Genomic DNA, 18,530 nt, shown 5'->3' on the forward strand with positions numbered 1-18,530 from the left:
CAATTTTTTGATAAAAGGGTATGTATCTCTGCCGTTGTCCTTGCAACCAGAAGATCATACGTTTCTTTTGATGGCGTTAAAGGCACAGTTGTCTGTAAAAGAACAGACTTCATTCTGCTTAAAGTATCAATTCGAATAGAAGAGATATTCAAAGAAGGCCAAATGTTTGCCTCCTTATCTGGAGTGCTGTTTGGATACAATACTTGCATACAGCAAGTGACCGTGGAACTAACGCTTACGAGATAGGCTCTCCCTGGCACCATGTCACAACAGCTGTGGTCCACTATTAGAATATAGCTCCCGATAGAAAGCCACCTAAAGAATGCTCTATTTGTGTTGCAGGTGTGCCGTGCTGGTGACATGAAAGGTTATTTGAAGTCCCCTCACAGGCCCCATGTAAATTAATACCTTGGCACAGAAGTATACCGCTTAGTGATTGTTTACAATTGTTACCACTAAGAAATACATTCTGTTTCTTTTCACTATAACATGTGTGTGTGTAAGGCAATTTCCATGATGACTTAATGTACCCTTTACCCAACCTTTCATACTGGCCCGCTGGTATATACTCTTGGCAGTATTTAAATTGGAAAGTTGTTATCGGAATTGTAATTATTCCGTGTATTATCCATTCAATGACAGGTCTTTCTGACATTGTCAATGGTAATCTCTCAAGTCTTTCAATGCTCAGAATCGTATAGTCTGCTCCTTTTTGTGCTAAACTGATTTGATTGAGGGAAAACGTGTTTCTAATGGACCACTAGAAACATCCCCCTGGGCACACCTTCCTCCCCTCAGTGTGAAAGGAGGGTTCCAGATATAGTATGTTTGATATTTTATCCTCTATTTTATTCACCTGTTTTCATTTAAGTTGATAGTTATTCATTCTTCTTAAATCACTCTCATTTTTCATTCATTAATGTTCCATGATTTTCAAATTAACGGCATTAATCTCTCATTCAATCCAATGCATTTCGGGCATTTACAAATTGCCATTCATCAGGGAACAATACTGCAAAAAAAATTAATAACTGTTGTGTCACAAATGAAAACGATCTCCATGTTTCTTAATGTCATGTCATCATGTACTAACTTAATGTGCTTAAACCATGCGTTTTAACTGTGTGAAATGAAACAAAAATGTATGTTGTGTTTTTAATCTTAGGCTCACTGAGTCACCTCACTATTCATTATAACCTGTGTAATATTCAAAGTGTGGCCTTACAGCCGACTCACATGCCGTTTTTGTCACAAAAAACGTATCTCCGAGTAATCAAAGGCTAACCAAAAGCAAAAGATAAAACCAAGTTAACAAAACAAATCTTATCACAACGTCATTCTTGTTGTCATTCTAATCGAGCTCAACCATTGTTTCATGATCGCAACTAACCTGATATAATCTTGCTTGACGCTTTCTTCCGTACACGCCAGATGTTTCAGAATTCAATTGACTTCCGCCTCTCCACTATTTAAACTATAGCCATTCTCATTGGTCCTGGTTCCGATCACGTGGTAAGAAAATAGACAACAGCAACTGCTTTGCAGTTCGACTCTCGACTATCATACTGCCAATCATGACTTACTCAAACTAAAAATAGATTTCAAAAGCTCAGTGGGTTCCAAAAACTAAATTCAAATTCATACGAATAAAACTATATGGGAGATTTGTATAAAAATTCCGAACTGAAGATGTGAACCCTGCCTTGTAAAAAGTGTTCTCTCGAAGTGCCTAAAGAAGTGAGCTATACTGACGATGTTATTGTGTAGGTGAAGTAAGGCTGATGAATGTTATGGTTAGTGGTATACAGACAGAAAAGATATATAAACATAACAAAAAACTACTGACTTGCAAATAAGATATATAAGCATTGCAGGAATCAACTTTTTTACACCAAGGTTAACTCATTAGTTCATAAATAACAGGATAATTCCAATCGGTCATTGAGCCCGTTAGGCTTGTGGGTACTCAATTTTTTAATCCAAAAGTTCTCTCTTTGTAGGAGATGTTTCGTATTGTCCCTTCCTTCTTCCCTATTAACTGTCTCCAACACAATGAATTTTAACCGAGATATATTGTGTTGTGCCTCTACAAAATGTGCAGCTACTGTCCATTTCATGTTTTTTGTCCGAATGTTTGATTTGTGTCCAGTGAGTCGAATTTTTATGCGTCTTTCTGTCTTTCCAACGTATAGTTTGCCACATGGGCATTTCAAAGCATAAATTACATTGGATTTATCACATGTAGCATTAGTCTTCAATTTGATTTCATTTCCTTTCATAGGGTGGTTGATCTTATTCCTTTTTATGATGCTATTACAGTTTCCACAATTTAAGCAAGGTTTCATTCCTTAGTATTCCACCTGTTTTGAAGGTTTGTTTTTGAGTATTTCTCCTATGTTTCGTGCTCTAGTATAGGCAAATAGAGGGGGTTTTTCAAAGATCACATTGAAGTCTGGTTCTAGGTTCAAAACTGACCAGTTTTTCATGATGGTTTTCCTTAACCGTTCAGTCGACGTTGAGAATTTTGAGACTGCCACTATTCTCGTTTCTTCAGGCTTTGTTTTAGTTCTCAGAAGTTCATCTCTGTCTATTTGATTAATGCGCTTCCTTGATTCCTCAATGATGTGTTCAGGATATCCTCTTTTGCGAAATCTCATAGCCATTTCATCAATTCAAAGTTGTGATTTGGTTTTGTCAGAAGTGATCCTTTTGACTCTTGCCATTTGTGAAAACGGTAAATGCTTTTTTAAGCTTGGATTGTGAAAACTTTGAAAATGAAGCATATTGTTTCTGTCTGTGTTCTTTTTATATATGTCTGTTTCAAAACCGCTGAACACATCATTGAGGAATCAAGGAAGCGCATTATTCAAATATATCTGAAACCCTCATTTCACACTGAGGGGAGGAAGGTGTGCCCAGGGGGGTTTTTCTAGTGGTCCATTAGAAACACGTTTTCCCTCATAATTGAAGCACCTCAGGACGTCAGTCGCTACCCGTCGAGTACCCAGAGACATTCAAAGAATTTAGATTTGATCATTAACCAAGCTGTGCACTGGCCTCATCACTCAACAAAACTGATTTGATTATCAGTAAGGTTAAAGATAGAGAATAATGACGTTGTGTTGATTAAACGCCATGGCACGTAGCCTGAACGCAGATTTTGCAACGTCCAGCCGAGCTGTACAATAGAACGTAATTGGGACTGACTGTGTTGTAACATTAGTAAGTCCTGATCTATTATATCGATAGCAGATGATACAATACTGTCCAGTGAATATATTCTGGAGGACAGAGTCATTAACCCATTGTCCACAACAGAAAGTGATTTTTCCAAATTAATACGATCAATTTCCCGTATTTTTTCTGCTGTTTCAATTTGCATTACTTTCCAAGCTTCATTGTACGCAGCGTATATACCGGCCACTATGAAACGTTTTTGACGCTGTTTGCGTGGTCCCATTATGAAATCACGCAAGTCAGCACCGTCTTTAAGTAAAGTCAAGTGTTGCTTAATTTCAGCCAGTGTGGATTTTTCTAGCCACTCAAGGCATAGTTTACCTACACTGTATGTTGTTACTATCCCCGGATGTTGTCTCTGGGAGTATCTAGGGTCTGGTCTGGTCATTTTGAACCCCTGTATTTTGTTCAGGAATCTATCTTGACAGTTATTTGTGTCTGTTGGCCAGATCAACCACTTTTTCCAATCAGGATGTGTTCTGTTTTGGTGGAAAATATGGGATACTTCTATCTCCATATCAGTAGTGCTATTACTATTAGGTATGGGCTTTGGAATAGACGGTTTGTTTAAGTCTTTAATCTTAGCTAGATACGGGGTCCCCGTAAGAAAAGGTGTGTTGTACTATCTGTACTAGCACTTAACAAAATTCAAGAACAAAGTTCACAATTTTAAGAAACTTCCAAGTATTGAAGTTTATTAACAACACTGAGCACCTATAATGGTGACATTCACTTTATATTAATTGATATTGAATAGGAAGCCCCAAGGTGAAGGGGGAAAGGAAAAGAAAGGGGGGTGCTTAAAGATGTGAAGTTCAAAAAGAGATAGGCACATTTAGTCAAACCTACCATTACTACCCTATGGAACCTGCCCCATCTGTTGGGACACTATAGATGTGGGACTTGTACCGCTTGTGATACCACTATTCAGACCAGGAGTTTTGAGCAGGGAGGGCACACATTTCACTTGAAACACCACACGAACTGCAACACGGCCTGTGTAATTTACATTATTATGTGCCCATGCAAACAGATCTATGTAGGCCAGACTCAACAAAAGGTAAATGCGAGGATTTCATCCCATAGTAGCAGGCTAAGATGTAAGGTGGTAGGGGCCCCATTGGTGGACCACTGGCAAAAAACTGGCCATCTGGTAAGTGATTTGAGGTGGCTGGTCGTTGAAAAGGTAACCCTTGGCAGGAGAGGGGGTAATGTAACGACAATATTAAACACACGTGAATCAAAATGGATGTCCCTTTTGGATTCAATTAAAAATGGCCTTAATGAACAGGACAGTAGCTTGTCCCAAATGGCAGCACTTGGCTAATAGTGGGATACTTAAAGACCTTGATCTCGCATGTTCTAATAAGGCTGTATGTATTAATCACATGTTCTGAGACTACAACACCCGGTTACACTCTCGTGTTAGAGAAGTGCCCGAGTCATCCATCCATTACTAAACTAACACAGATATGAAACTGATATCAGGATAATGTTATCCGTCAGATACCTTGTGATGTTATAAATTACGTGTTGGACCTAATCCGTTTACAAACTCATGCTTGAGAATTGCACGGTTACCTCCTATGGAACTTAAAAGGTGGTCTAGTTCCTGTTGACTTATAACCACATTTAGCCCTTAGATGGTCTCCCTATATGTTGCATAGGTGTATTACAAACATTTTGGTAAAAGGATTGATTCAAAATCGTCTACAACTCATGCTAGAGAGTTTCACGATTTTTGCTTATAGAGGGATTTATTTATATCATGTATGGTATCACAGACACCGTTCCCCAAAATTTACATATGACTTTCCATCCGAATCTTGATCGGACATACTGTGGTTGTTATTTACATTTCTTTTTATTTTTTATTCATATTTCTCCTCGAACATAAATTTTCTTGCCACAAGTTGGCTCTCATACATTGACCTAAAAATTATTCAGAACCCATTTATGCACTCGGGTTCTTGTGTATAGATTTTTGTCACTTTGTAGAGACGCATCGTTTGCTTTGGCAGTGAAGTATGTCTTCACTCTCTATTATGGGTTGGCCACGTGACCCAGTATTCTAAAACTACGCGTAGTCAACGGCGCGTTGACTTGGCGTTCGGTGATCTGACGGTTGGCGTTCCGAGATCAGTTACTTGACGGGCCAATGTAAGTTTACTTTTAGCATGTTTTCTCTTCTGAGTAGAATGCATTGTCACGAGAGCTAACTCATGCTGATTCAATCAGCGAGTGACGGACTGTCTTCCGTGTGTTTGCTTTTTCCACACAGTGTTAATCGGATTAGACGTGAAAAGCAGAATAATCACCGCACTATGCCTTTAGAATTATGTAAGTAACCCTCCCCTTTTTCGGCATGTCTTGGTTGATTTACGAACACCGGCCACAACGTGGAAGACCCTTTTAACCAAGGCAAGTTTTCCTTTGGTTTTTAGTGCCTCACTGATGCGAATTTTGGGAACAAGCGGCCGCCTTTGATTCTAACACTCCCAGTCCATAATAGTAAGTGATTACATCGTACTTGACAATGTGGTGCTGCGATATTATTCGGCATTGTACTGTCATACCCCTTGATACAGCATGGCTGAAATCATTTGATTAGTTTTACCTTCCTTTGCCCACAGCACGCCTTTCGATCATACGCCTTTGAAATAAGGTGCCATTGTCATATGTGACTCTCGAGGACCGTAAGTAGGAATTCTGTAGTCCTATGAAGAAGTCCGGTTTCTATAGATGTCCTAGTCTTTTCAAATCAAGGGTGAGCACACCGTTTATGCCTTGATTGCAGTTGGTGTTTTATTTCGTTAAATCTTATAATTAGCTGGGCTATCATGATTAATGATGCAATTAAATCTATTTGTCACCAGCCTTTTACTGTATTAGATCTTGAGACCACTCTAATTTCCACTCTATCAGTTGAGACCACACCTTTTGTATGTTGTGATTCGTTTTCCTCAAATGACCAGTAGCCACTCTGTTCGCACGTAATCTCATCATTCTGATGTATGAGGTTTACCCTCTGTGAACTGATTTATTAAGCTGTATAGTTACAAGGATCATTTGGAACTGAAACGTGTCTGATAACAAATCCTTTTCTCTCACTTAAATTCCTCTGTAGTTGCGAATTTGCTTCGCGGCTGCTGTCCACTACATCTGAGTGGTTCATCCGAGTTCCCTCATCAGAGCCCCCTGAGGCCTGTTGACCATGGTAATTGTCATTAAAAGAAATTACGGCGTCGTGCCTATGACGTTTTAAATCAAGCTGTAATCTAGTTGTGCCACTTTGAATGTTTAATTTTCTGTTTTTAACTTCCCAGATATTATTGCCCCACTACCTCTTTCCTTTTTTTGTCCTGATGAAGACCCCGCTTAAGGACCTAATCTGACCTATAAAACAGGGGTCGAAACGTCGACAGCTTTTTTTTCTTTGGACATCCGGCTCAAGTCCCTGACATTTCCATTTATAGGCTGTGACCGTAGAATGTCTCCTTTCAATATTTTATTAATTTTGGCCACAAATTTCGGTTTGTTGCATTTGAAATGTTTGATCCTGTATTGATTGTGGTATCAACATTGTGTTTTTTTTGACTAAATGTGCCTATCTCTTTTTGAACTTCACATCTTTAAGCACCCCCCCTTTCTTTTCCTTTCCCCCGTCACCTTGGGGCTTCCTATTCAATATCAATTAATATAAAGTGAATGTCACCATTATAGGTGCTCAGTGTTGTTAATAAACTTCAATACTTGGAAGTTTCTTAAAATTGTGAACTTTGTTCTTGAATTTTGTTAAGTGCTAGCACAGCTAGTACAACACACCTTTTCTTACGGGGACCCCGTATCTATATGTACCACATAGCGCCCAGGTCTCCGTGACTGCATGGGTAAAACCCCCCTTTAGTGTAATGTTTAATTTTAGCTAGGCCAAGACAAGTGGTCTGTTGAACAGTGTCATTCAAAAATATGATTTGTTCTGGGATCATGCAGGCTCTAAACAATGCTTCTAAACCTTGTACCTGCCAATCTTTTGTACCCCAGATTGTTTTTGTTTCAATGTTGTTTTTCCAGAATTCAAAACCAAATGTAATCATTTTTTCATAAAATGTTTCAGAATAGATCAATTTAGTATTTATCAACATTGTTTTTATGGCTGTCTTATTTAACATTTTGAAATAAAACGTTTCTGCATCACTTGTGTTAAACCCTGAGAACTATGGGCATTTCTCCTAAAATGTTTTCGAACTGCTTTTAGGTGGAGTTGCACAATGTTCCCATTGATTATACTTAAAAACATTTCTAGGTTGAGCAGATTTATGTAAATAGTGATGTGCAAAGTGATTGTAACAATACATTTGTTCATAATTCGAAGAACCCTGTAAATAATCATGTTCTGTAAATTTTGCTGACATTACTAAATCTGACATCATATTATTTATGCTTTCAAAGTCCCAATCATCAGAGAATAAACTTGGTTTTACATAGTCACTTAATGAAACCTTGAACTGATGTGGATATTTCAAGAGTTCAACCGGGCCATAGATTTCGTAATCCGTTTTGTCCCAAGCTACCCCACCGGGTATTGGAATGGCTGTGACATTCACTGATGATAGTTCTCTTTTCTCGATGTGAGATGACTTGTGAGGTTTTATTACCAAGTTGATGTTCTGGCTTGCTGTGTCCATTGTACTGTATTTTCCCTCAATGAATTTTCCCAAACAAAGTACCATGATGAGCCAAAGCAGGAGGAAAAGTACACCTAACACAATCTAAAATTCAATCCATGGAGAAATCAGATAGGTTTCTTTGAGTTGATGAAAGAGTTCAATTGCTTTGTCTTTAAAAGTTTTGTTGTTGGCGTTTCTTCAGGTTCGCTTGGATCTTTAGAAAAGTTATCGAAATTGATTAAGTAGCCAGATACAGTTCTGTCAATTGTTGGAATTGCTTCCGAATTTTCATTTGCTTTTTCATTTTTTCTTTCATTAGCTTAGTCTGAGGCTACATCGTTGTAGACCGGTGTTTCTTGACGAACTGTTGTGATTTGGGTTTCAAGAGGCACAAGTTCCATGGCATTGTTGCATAGTCCTTTTTTATTCACTGCAGGTTTATCAAATGTGATTAGTCTCTCAGTTTGAACCTCTTGGATTGTAGCAAATTTTGGTATTCTGCTATTTTTTGGGAGTCCACTGGGCCTACTACTTATTATTGGCCACATGATTGTGGTTTTTACCAGGTCGATGGATACAACTCGGTTCTCCTTTTTACCAGCAAGGGGCGGTAGTACAACTGATCTTGTTCCGCTGACAGCTAAGACAGGTAATGCTTTTCTGTAAGAAGGCCCAAATTCCTTCTTCACCGCAATCTTCTCTCTGACCAGATCCCCAATCTTTGGAATCCAGACAGGCCTTGCTGCTACAGGCGGTTTATCTTCAGTGGCTGTTGGCTGCTGTTTTAACTTTATGTTGCTCAGGGCTTTTCTTGTTTCATTTAAGTCCTATAAAACAGCCAAACGATCTTTGATATCAAAGCATTTCTTTTCTACCACTGAAGTCTGACTATCTAAGTCCTGAATATGCATTTTAGTACCGAACAATAGTTCGTACGGACTGAAACCTTTTAGAGAATTTCTTGGCAGGTTATTAAGACTACGTTGGACACTTGTTAAATGTTGGACCCACCCATCACCTGAACCTAATACCCTCGCCGTTATAGATTGCTTTATGTCCCGGTTTTTTCTTTCCACAATCCATTTCCCTCAGGATGGAAGGGACAAGAGTACCGCAATGCAGTGCCCATGCTGGTCATGGCCTCCTTATAACCTCGAGAGCTAAAAGCAGGACCCTGGTCAGAATGTAGCATGCCAATTGTGTATGTGCCGATAAAGACTCGCAAATCTTTTATAACAGTTCTGGCGTCAGAGCGCTGGGGCCACATCCAAATGAATCTTGTACAGGAATCCACTGCGACTATGATATATTTATAGTTACCGTCCCTTTGTAAGGGGCCACAGTGGTCCAGGTAAACACATGCTAATGGTTTATCTGAGATTAGAAGGGGCGTCTGTGCTGGTCGTTTCACTGTTGATACTTTCATTCTTTGGCATATTTTGCATTCTAGAACATATTTCTTAGTTTGTATTCTCATGCGCGACCACCAATATCTCTGTTTTAATAATGATATTGTGGCGGAAACATCAGAATGTGCAGAAGCGAGCCCTTCGTGTGCTGCTGTGATTAGTCCTAACCTGTGTTCTATGTTTGTAATTGCCCTATCCCCCACTCCAGGGATTCGAGCAAAAGGAACATTATTCGCATCAGTTATGTATGAGTACTTTACTGGAAAGCCTTTCGGGAGTGTTTTTCTGTCCTGTTATATTGACGCACTGACAGCTTGCATTATACCGCTGTCTATTTTTGTTTTTGACAGGGTGATAGCAGCAACGGAAGCCGTTTGCACAGCTGCCTTCGTGGCTTCATCAGCCAATGAATTCTCCGCAACGTGAACGCCATCACGTTGATGACTCAGTGTATGTATCATGTGAGTCTTTCGTAGTTCTTTCTGCAAAAGAACTACCTGTTCCCAAAGCTTCTAATGCTTTATTGTGGCACCTGTGTCATCTTTGTAATCGTTTTGAACCCAGTTCTGCAAGTCATTATTGTAAGATTTGACGCAGAAATGTGAATCGCACACTATTAGTGTCGGGAATTCACGATCGGCATTTTCAAGCGCCATCTTTAAAGATCTGATTTCAGCTCGCTGAGGCGAACATTTTCTCAGTGATTCAGTTTTTGTTATTTTTGGTCTGAATTTACCACAGAGCCAGCGACCTTTAACAATCGCGCACGCTGCATTGTAGGATTTATTATCCACATCGTAATGTTGTGCAAATCTGTCCATATAGATTACACAAGAGTACTGTTGGAGAGGCAGAATTTCGATTGGCGGAGGATATTCTTCTTCATATTTTAGATCTTTCAGTTTTTTCATGTTCGGGTCAAAATAGTATTTCACGTTTTCTGCAGCAAGAGAATTTTCCCACTGTATCCATTTTGGATCTAATGCCACCGTTTTTAGATTAACTGGGCTTAATAACGCCTCAAGGGCTGATTCTGCTGTATAAACAGTTATTCTTTTGCCTTGGGCTTGGGCTCTTTCTTTTGCTACAGCAGTTTGAACCACATTTACAATATTTTCTGTAAGACTGAATGTTTTTTCAGCTTGTGTGTACAAATGTGATTTGTAAGCTATTGGTACCGTTTCTACCTCCTTAGAGGTCAGGTACGTGAATTCGCAACTTCCTGGGATGACTCGGATTACAAGGTTGCGTGTGTTGTCGCGAGTTTGTAATTTTGTTTTAGCTAACATGTCTGTTTGCAATGATCTCAAAATTTCTGTGTGTTTCTGAGTCCAATTGATTGGTTTAAAATCAGGTTTTATTAATTCATAGAGAGGTTTAACCCTCTCTTCATAGTTGAGAATGTAAGTTCTTCCGAAATTCAGGAAACCTAGTATTGATTGTAAGTTCTTCAGCGTTTTTGGAGCTTGGAGTACAGCACACTTATCTAAGAAGTTGTCTGCTAGGCTTTTGCCTACACTTGATAATTCATATCCTAAAAACAGAACAGTTAGATGGGCAATTCGTGACTTTTTAAAATTGAATTTGTAACCCTCTCCTGCGAACCCAAGTATTATGGTGTTCACTCTTTTCAAGTGAGTATCCAGGTCATCATCTGTGAGGTAGATGTCATTGACATAAGATAATGCCTCATCATCATATATTTGTAGTAACTCTGTTACCCTTGCTGAGAATAATCCTGGGCTATTCTTGAATCCCTGTGGGAGTCCACAGAAATTTTTCTGTGAACCCATTATTGAGAAAGCGGTTAAATACCTGCTTTCGGGTGCAATTTTTGACAAAAGAATCCATTAGAGATGTCTAATGTTGTTTTGTATTTTTTGCGAACAATGTTATTGATTAGTGCTGCACTGTGTGAGTTTTGTACTGCAAATGTCTTGCAACATGAGTTAAGGTGTCTGTAGTCCAAGACTAGATGATATGAATCGTCTGGCTTGGAGACAGGAAACAAAGGATTGTTCATTTGAGAGGTGCATGTTTCGATCACCCCTTGGTATTCAAGTTGATCTAAGATCTCCCTGACTTATTTTTCAGCTTCTTGCTTAATCGGGTACTCATCCCATCCTACATGATTTTTATATAATGCAGGAGCTTGGGCTACTGCCCATTTTCTTGCATATATGTATTTTCTATGAATTGGAATATGATTTGAGAAGGCAGGCATAATCATTTCTTCGCCATGAGGGCACTCCCTGACAAACTCTGGTGGCCAGTCTTTCTCAGCTAATAGGAGGTCATAGCCTTTTGAAATGTTATCCCAAAACAGACCCCTTACTTTCCTAGTCTTATCTCCCTCTATAGGCAATGTTATTTCGTATATTTTATGATGTTTGCTAACTCTGGTATCTGCAGTTTCCACCTGAATGTATTCATTCGTGTCCACTGTCTCCAGATGATTCATCAGGATCTTGCGAGCTATTGTCACTTCTGCTGCGCTGTCTAGCATTGTCTGGGCCCACTCTCTGTTTTTCAGCTGTGTCCTCAGTATCCTCGGCATGTTTGATTATTTTAATACTGGCTACCTTCTTTCTTGGAAATTGTAATTTTTTACTTTGAGCAGGTTCCTTGTCTTTGGACTTGACGTGCTCTTCCCTGTGTTCTGACCGTCCTCTTCTTTCCGATTTCTGCGAGGAAGTCTGAAAAGATCGAGAGGGACGTGTATCAATATCTTGATATCTATCAGGCTTTTTCAAATTATCCCTATTTCTAAGGTTGTATATTTTCTCAGAGGGCTCCCTCTGGGGAGACTTGTGTCCTTGGTCCGGAGATCTTTCTCTCCGCCGAGGAGACCTTCCTCTGGACTGGAATCTTTTTTCTTTGTGAGTGGATTGTTTATTTCCATCCCAGCTCTTTTTTGGAGTGTTTAGATTATTTTTAATGAATATCTTTTCAGGATTTTCAGTTAGTTGGAGTTTTACCGGTTTCCCACCCAAACTATCTCTACCTAGTTCTTCATAAGATTTTTCTATGATTCTGGCTAGTTCAATTGGTTAGTCTGCTCTATCTGTTTCTTTCAATTTCTGGCGGATCGCCACAGATGCTGCTTCTCCTTTTATGTTGGCTAATAATATAGCTGAGACCTGCTTGAAGTCTTTCAGTAATTTCATACCTAGAGTTAAAGTAGGTTCTGGACCGTATTCCTTTTGAATCTGTCTTAATACATCTGGTATTACCGCCATGGACGGAACATCATGTGTTTTTGTGTAAATGGAAGCAAAGACTGTGCCCCAAGTGTCACAGTCCTCCACATGTGGTGCGATCCCCATTGGAAGGCAGATAGTCAGAATTCTGTGTTTCTCACTAAGGATAGTATCCGGAAATACTGCCTCTATTTCAGTTATCTTTTGTGCTAGCCAGAATGGAATTTGTTCCAGTTTTGCCGGTGTTTTACCAAGACATGATTGTATGTTCTGTGGTGTAATTTTGTTTGTGTTTCCCTGATGAGGTGTCAACTGTGGAATGTTAACAGCTGGTTGGACTGTTGAAGTCCACATTACATATTGGACTAATTGTCTATGTATTTTAATTAGTACTTTTGGCTGGGCTAAAAGTTCCCGGTCTGACATTTTTTCGATGTCTGGATGTGGTGTGTAGCTGGCTAGAACCGGCCACGTTGCTCCTGGTCTACCTAGTGGACCGAGCCTGGTGATGTGATCATTATGTTTTAGGGCGCCTTTAAACCAGAGCAGGTGTTTCAATGGGATTTCAACCTCCTCGAAAGGAGTGTATTCATCCGGGAGGTTCCTCTATTTTGTAATAGTGGAACTCGTGTGTTACAGCGTTTGCTGCTGGAAAGTTTATCCATGAATAGAATACCTCTGTCTGCCGATATTCATGTGCCTCTACCACGAATATGACTGTACCACCTCTTGATGTCAGTCCGTTTTCTATAAGTTTAAGAGTTATCGTTTTTCTTATGTTGACCGGAATGAGTATAGCATTCGGGTCAGTCTGTAGGAGACTTGTGTCTTCCTCTAGGAGTCGAGCTGCTATTCTAGCTGTCTCCCTCTCGTCTTCACTTTCCCCCATTTTACTGGCAGAAAGGTTTTTGTTGCAGATCAAGTTTCAAGGAAACAAATATTAGGTGCACAATATTTTGGAACACTGTATCCTTCAACGTTGAATAAACCATAAACTATACATAGGAATCTCTTCCTACTACGTTCCGGGGGATTTTAACCTTTTACCCACTCCAGACGTCTTTTGGAGTATTTATGGGAAAAAGGGTGTGTGTGAAAAAGCACGACTGAGTTACTCTAACGTCTTGCGTTAGATTTATCGCCTTACCAAACGTTGGGCGCCATGTAGTGTAGTTCCTATATTCCCAAAAGGCTCTGCGCATTGGAATAATATATTCAGCAGTGTAGACGTAGGACTGAGGTCGACTAGGTCTCTACTGACTATATTAGACTTAGGGTTTGCAAGCTAGCTCAGAGGTCACTAGAAACTTTCTCGAATAAACGAGGAGGAGTTTAACCTCCCTGGATAGACAAGAAGGGATTAGCTTCTGACAACCATAAAACATGACAACTTTGCTCCCTCAGAATAAGAGTGTATCTCTAGATTCGTGTGAAAACAATAGACAGCTATTTCACTCAGTCAATCGTGCGTACTTAGTTTCACCAGAGTGCAGAGAAAAGAGAGACGGACGTTTTCAATAAAAGGTATAATTTATTGAGCAGTGTTCCTTCTCATGCAAGAGAAATGAATTGCCATAATGGCAATACTTAATGTAAAGTAAAGTGCGTACAGTCAAAGGAGTATTAGGAAATAATACTGTAAAAGCATTGATATGGTTTCTTAGCCATAAGATACTTTAAAATTGATAAAATATATACATACATATATACATTGACTAACGTACTCAACTGGTGCTTCTAAAATATGCCTACCCCGGTGTACCTGACCTAAGCCTAATACGTGGGAAGGAGTAAGTAAGTAGCAGTTTAAGTTAAGTTGGTTTTGCCAAGAATCTGACTCAAGAATTCTCTTTAAGGGTTTAGTCAGCTCCGTACCTGGGTAATAGAATGCAGGAGGTCTGGTATCTCTCTTTCAGGACTCGATATCCCAGCAGCCCGTGAAGGCGGTTGAGAACACCGGAGCTGGATTTCTCGGCAGGAGAAAAGACAGCGTCTCTCTCAGTGCGTCAAAAGGGAGGGGCAGCGTCGGTGGGCTCTCGCATCAGCTGGGCTCTCGGGCAAGTAGATAGCTGCTCCGCTCCAAAACCACCACTGTGTGTTTGCTTAAGGCAACGTTAGTATATTTATACGTGAAAGGTGCCGGGTTTGACGTAAGGTTGGACATAAGACGTCAATAAAGATGTCACTAGGAACTGGCCTTTCTTACAGTGCTCGCAGGAGTTTTATGACAAATCAAAACAAAAGCCATGGGGATTTCCCAGGTTGCTGGAGGTTTGATTTGTTTAGAAAACTCGTTGTGCTTTCTAGGAGTCCGGGGAAGTAGCCTTGCTTAATGTGACTGCATGGGCTACAACTAGATATGGATATGATTCTTATGCCATTATAGGGATATTATTGATTATAGCCATACAAAGGCATAAAATAGGAATATCGATTTAGGTTCCTAGATAAAAACACAATAAGACCTTGACAGAAGGGTTTGGGCTCCCCACAAAAGAATACATATTGAAGTTTAGGGACATCCATAAAGGTTAAAACCAGACATGGGTGGACTTTGTGGGATCTTCCGGCATAGCACTAGAAGGCTGGATAAAAGTCAATGAGGTGGAAACTTATGATGGGCATTATAATTTAATTATGAAGGAGCACATTTTAACTAATTGCACCACAGAGAAATGTAATCAGCATTTGGTGGATTCCAAGTGTCTTCTCCCAGAAAGTTAAGGAGTATAGATGACAAATGTGTCAGAACCAGGATGCCCAGAAAGACCCATGGTGGGAGTGACCACAAAAATGGTGCTCAGACTTTCCAGAATGGGAAGGAGGTGAGCAGCAAACAGGATAAAAAGAATGAGTTTGTTAAAGGCCCACAAGTTCTTCTCAGGAGGGGCGGTAGGCTCAAGACTTTTCCCAGACCAAAGGGTATCAGGGTAAAAACTGGGATCCAGCAAACGCTTCTGGGTTGTGTCCTGATGCCATCAGGCAGGTCATAAGGACGGTGATGCAGCATGCTCCAAAAACTCCCCCAGTGGTGGACAATCCAAGAGATTGGCTAACATAGGAGTGGGGGTGGAGGTTTGCTCTGGAGAGGCCAGAGAATACACTGAGGCTACTTTAGTTTCCTTGCTTCAGGTGGGTATTGAAGCATTGACTGTCTTAACTCCACGCCTGGAGGAGTATGGACAAAGGCCTAACATCAATGGGACTGAGGTAGAGGCTCTGATGTATACAGGTGCCAGTGTCAATAAGGTGAAAATTGCAAAAAACACAGTTGATGGACAGAATGTAGAACAATGTCATACATTCACCCCAGTACAAGGATCTGGGCCTAAATCCATCGATTTTTTGCACTCCACACCACCCTGGGTTAGACACTGGCTATATGCAAATCAGCTCTGACCTTGTGCCTCATGGGAACAGTCCAGTCCGAACTACCAAGCCATGTCTTTCCCAGACAGGAATCAAGCATCCAAGGACCGGTTTCTGGCTATCAGCCTTCTTCAGCCTGGATAGCTTGACTCCAGTGGTGTGGAGAGCCTGGGACTCACATCTGAGTATAACCAGCACACTCGGGGTGAAAATTGCAGAAAACACAGTTGATGGACAGAATGTAGAACAATGTCATACATTCACCCCAGTACAAGGATCTGGGCCTAAATCCATCGATTTTTTGCACTCCACACCACCCTGGGTTAGACACTGGCTATATGCAAATCAGCTCTGACCCTGTGCCTCATGGGAACAGGCCAGTCCGAACTACCAAGCCATGTCTTTCCCAGACCGGAATCAAGCATCCAAGGACCGGTTTCTGGCTATCAGCCTTCTTCAGCCTGGATAGCTTGACTCCAGTGGTGTGGAGAGCCTGGGACTCACGTCTGAGTATACCCAGCACACTCGGGGTGAAAATTGCAAAAAACACAGTTGATGGACAGAATGTAGAACAATGTCATACATTCACCCCAGTACAAGGATCTGGGCCTAAATCCATCGATTTTTTGCTCTCAACACCACCCTGGGTTAGATACTGGCTGTATGCAAATCAGCTCTGACCCTGTGCCTCATGGGAACAGTCCAGTCCGAACTACCAAGCCATGTCTTTCCCAGACCGGAATCAAGCATCCAAGGACCGGTTTCTGGCTATCAACATTCTTCAGCCTGGATAGCTTGACTCCAGTGGTGTGGAGAGCCTGGGACTCACGTCTGAGTATACCCAGCACACTCGGAGTGAAAATTGCAAACAACACAGTTGATGGACAGAATGTAGAACAATGTCATACATTCACCCCAGTACAAGGATCTGGGCCTAAATCCATCGATTTTTTGCACTCCACACCACCCTGGGTTAGACACTGGCTATATGCAAATCAGCTCTGACCCTGTGCCTCATGGGAACAGTCCAGTCCGAACTACCAAGCCATGTCTTTCCCAGACCGGAATCAAGCATCCAAGGACCGGTTTATGGCTATCAGCCTTCTTCAGCCTGGATAGCTTGACTCCAGTGGTGTGGAGAGCCTGGGACTCACGTCTGAGTATACCCAGCACACTTGAGGTGAAAATTGCAAAAAACACAGTTGATGGACAGAATGTAGTACAATGTCGTACATTCACCCCAGTACAAAGATCTGGGCCTAAATCCATCGATTTTTTGCACTCCACCCACCCTGGGTTAGACACTGGCTATATGCAAATCAGCTCTGACCCTGTGCCTCATGGGAACAGTCCAGTCCGAACTACCAAGCCATGTCTTTCCCAGACCGGAATCAAGCATCCAAGGACCGGTTTCTGGCTATCAGCCTTCTTCAGCCTGGATAGCTTGACTCCAGTGGTGTGGAGAGCCTGGGACTCACGTCTGAGTATACCCAGCACACTCGGGGTGAAAATTGCAAAAAACACAGTTGATGGACAGAATGTAGAACAATGTCATACATTCACCCCAGTACAAGGATCTGGGACTAAATCCATCGATTTGTTGCACTCCACACCACCCTGGGTTAGACACTGGCTATATGCAAATCAGCTCTGACCCTGTGCCTCATGGGAACAGTCCAGTCCGAACTACCAAGCCATGTCTTTCCCAGACCGGAATCAAGCATCCAAGGACCGGTTTCTGGCTATCAGCCTTCTTCAGCCTGGATAGCTTGACTCCAGTGGTGTGGAGAGCCTGGGACTCACGTCTGAGTATACCCAGCACACTTGAGGTGAAAATTGCAAAAAACACAGTTGATGGACAGAATGTAGTACAATGTCGTACATTCACCCCAGTACAAAGATCTGGGCCTAAATCCATCGATTTTTTGCACTCCACCCACCCTGGGTTAGACACTGGCTATATGCAAATCAGCTCTGACCCTGTGCCTCATGGGAACAGTCCAGTCCGAACTACCAAGCCATGTCTTTCCCAGACCGGAATCAAGCATCCAAGGACCGGTTTCTGGCTATCAGCCTTCTTCAGCCTGGATAGCTTGACTCCAGTGGTGTGGAGAGCCTGGGACTCACGTCTGAGTATACCCAGCACACTCGGGGTGAAAATTGCAAAAAACACAGTTGATGGACAGAATGTAGAACAATGTCATACATTCACCCTAGTACAAGGATCTGGGACTAAATCCATCGATTTGTTGCACTCCACACCACCCTGGGTTAGACACTGGCTATATGCAAATCAGCTCTGACCCTGTGCCTCATGGGAACAGTCCAGTCCGAACTACCAAGCCATGTCTTTCCCAGACCGGAATCAAGCATCCAAGGACCGGTTTCTGGCTATCAGCCTTCTTCAGCCTGGATAGCTTGACTCCAGTGGTGTGGAGAGCCTGGGACTCACGTCTGAGTATACCCAGCACACTCGGGGTGAAAATTGCAAACAACACAGTTGATGGACAGAATGTAGAACAATGTCATACATTCACCCCAGTACAAGGATCTGGGCCTAAATCCATCGATTTTTTGCACTCCACACCACCCTGGGTTAGACACTGGCATATGCAAATCAGCTCTGACCCTGTGCCTCATGGGAA

This window comes from Lissotriton vulgaris, chromosome 6 (genome assembly GCF_964263255.1).
Source record: "Lissotriton vulgaris chromosome 6, aLisVul1.2, whole genome shotgun sequence".
In the NCBI taxonomy this organism is placed as follows: domain Eukaryota; kingdom Metazoa; phylum Chordata; class Amphibia; order Caudata; family Salamandridae; genus Lissotriton; species Lissotriton vulgaris.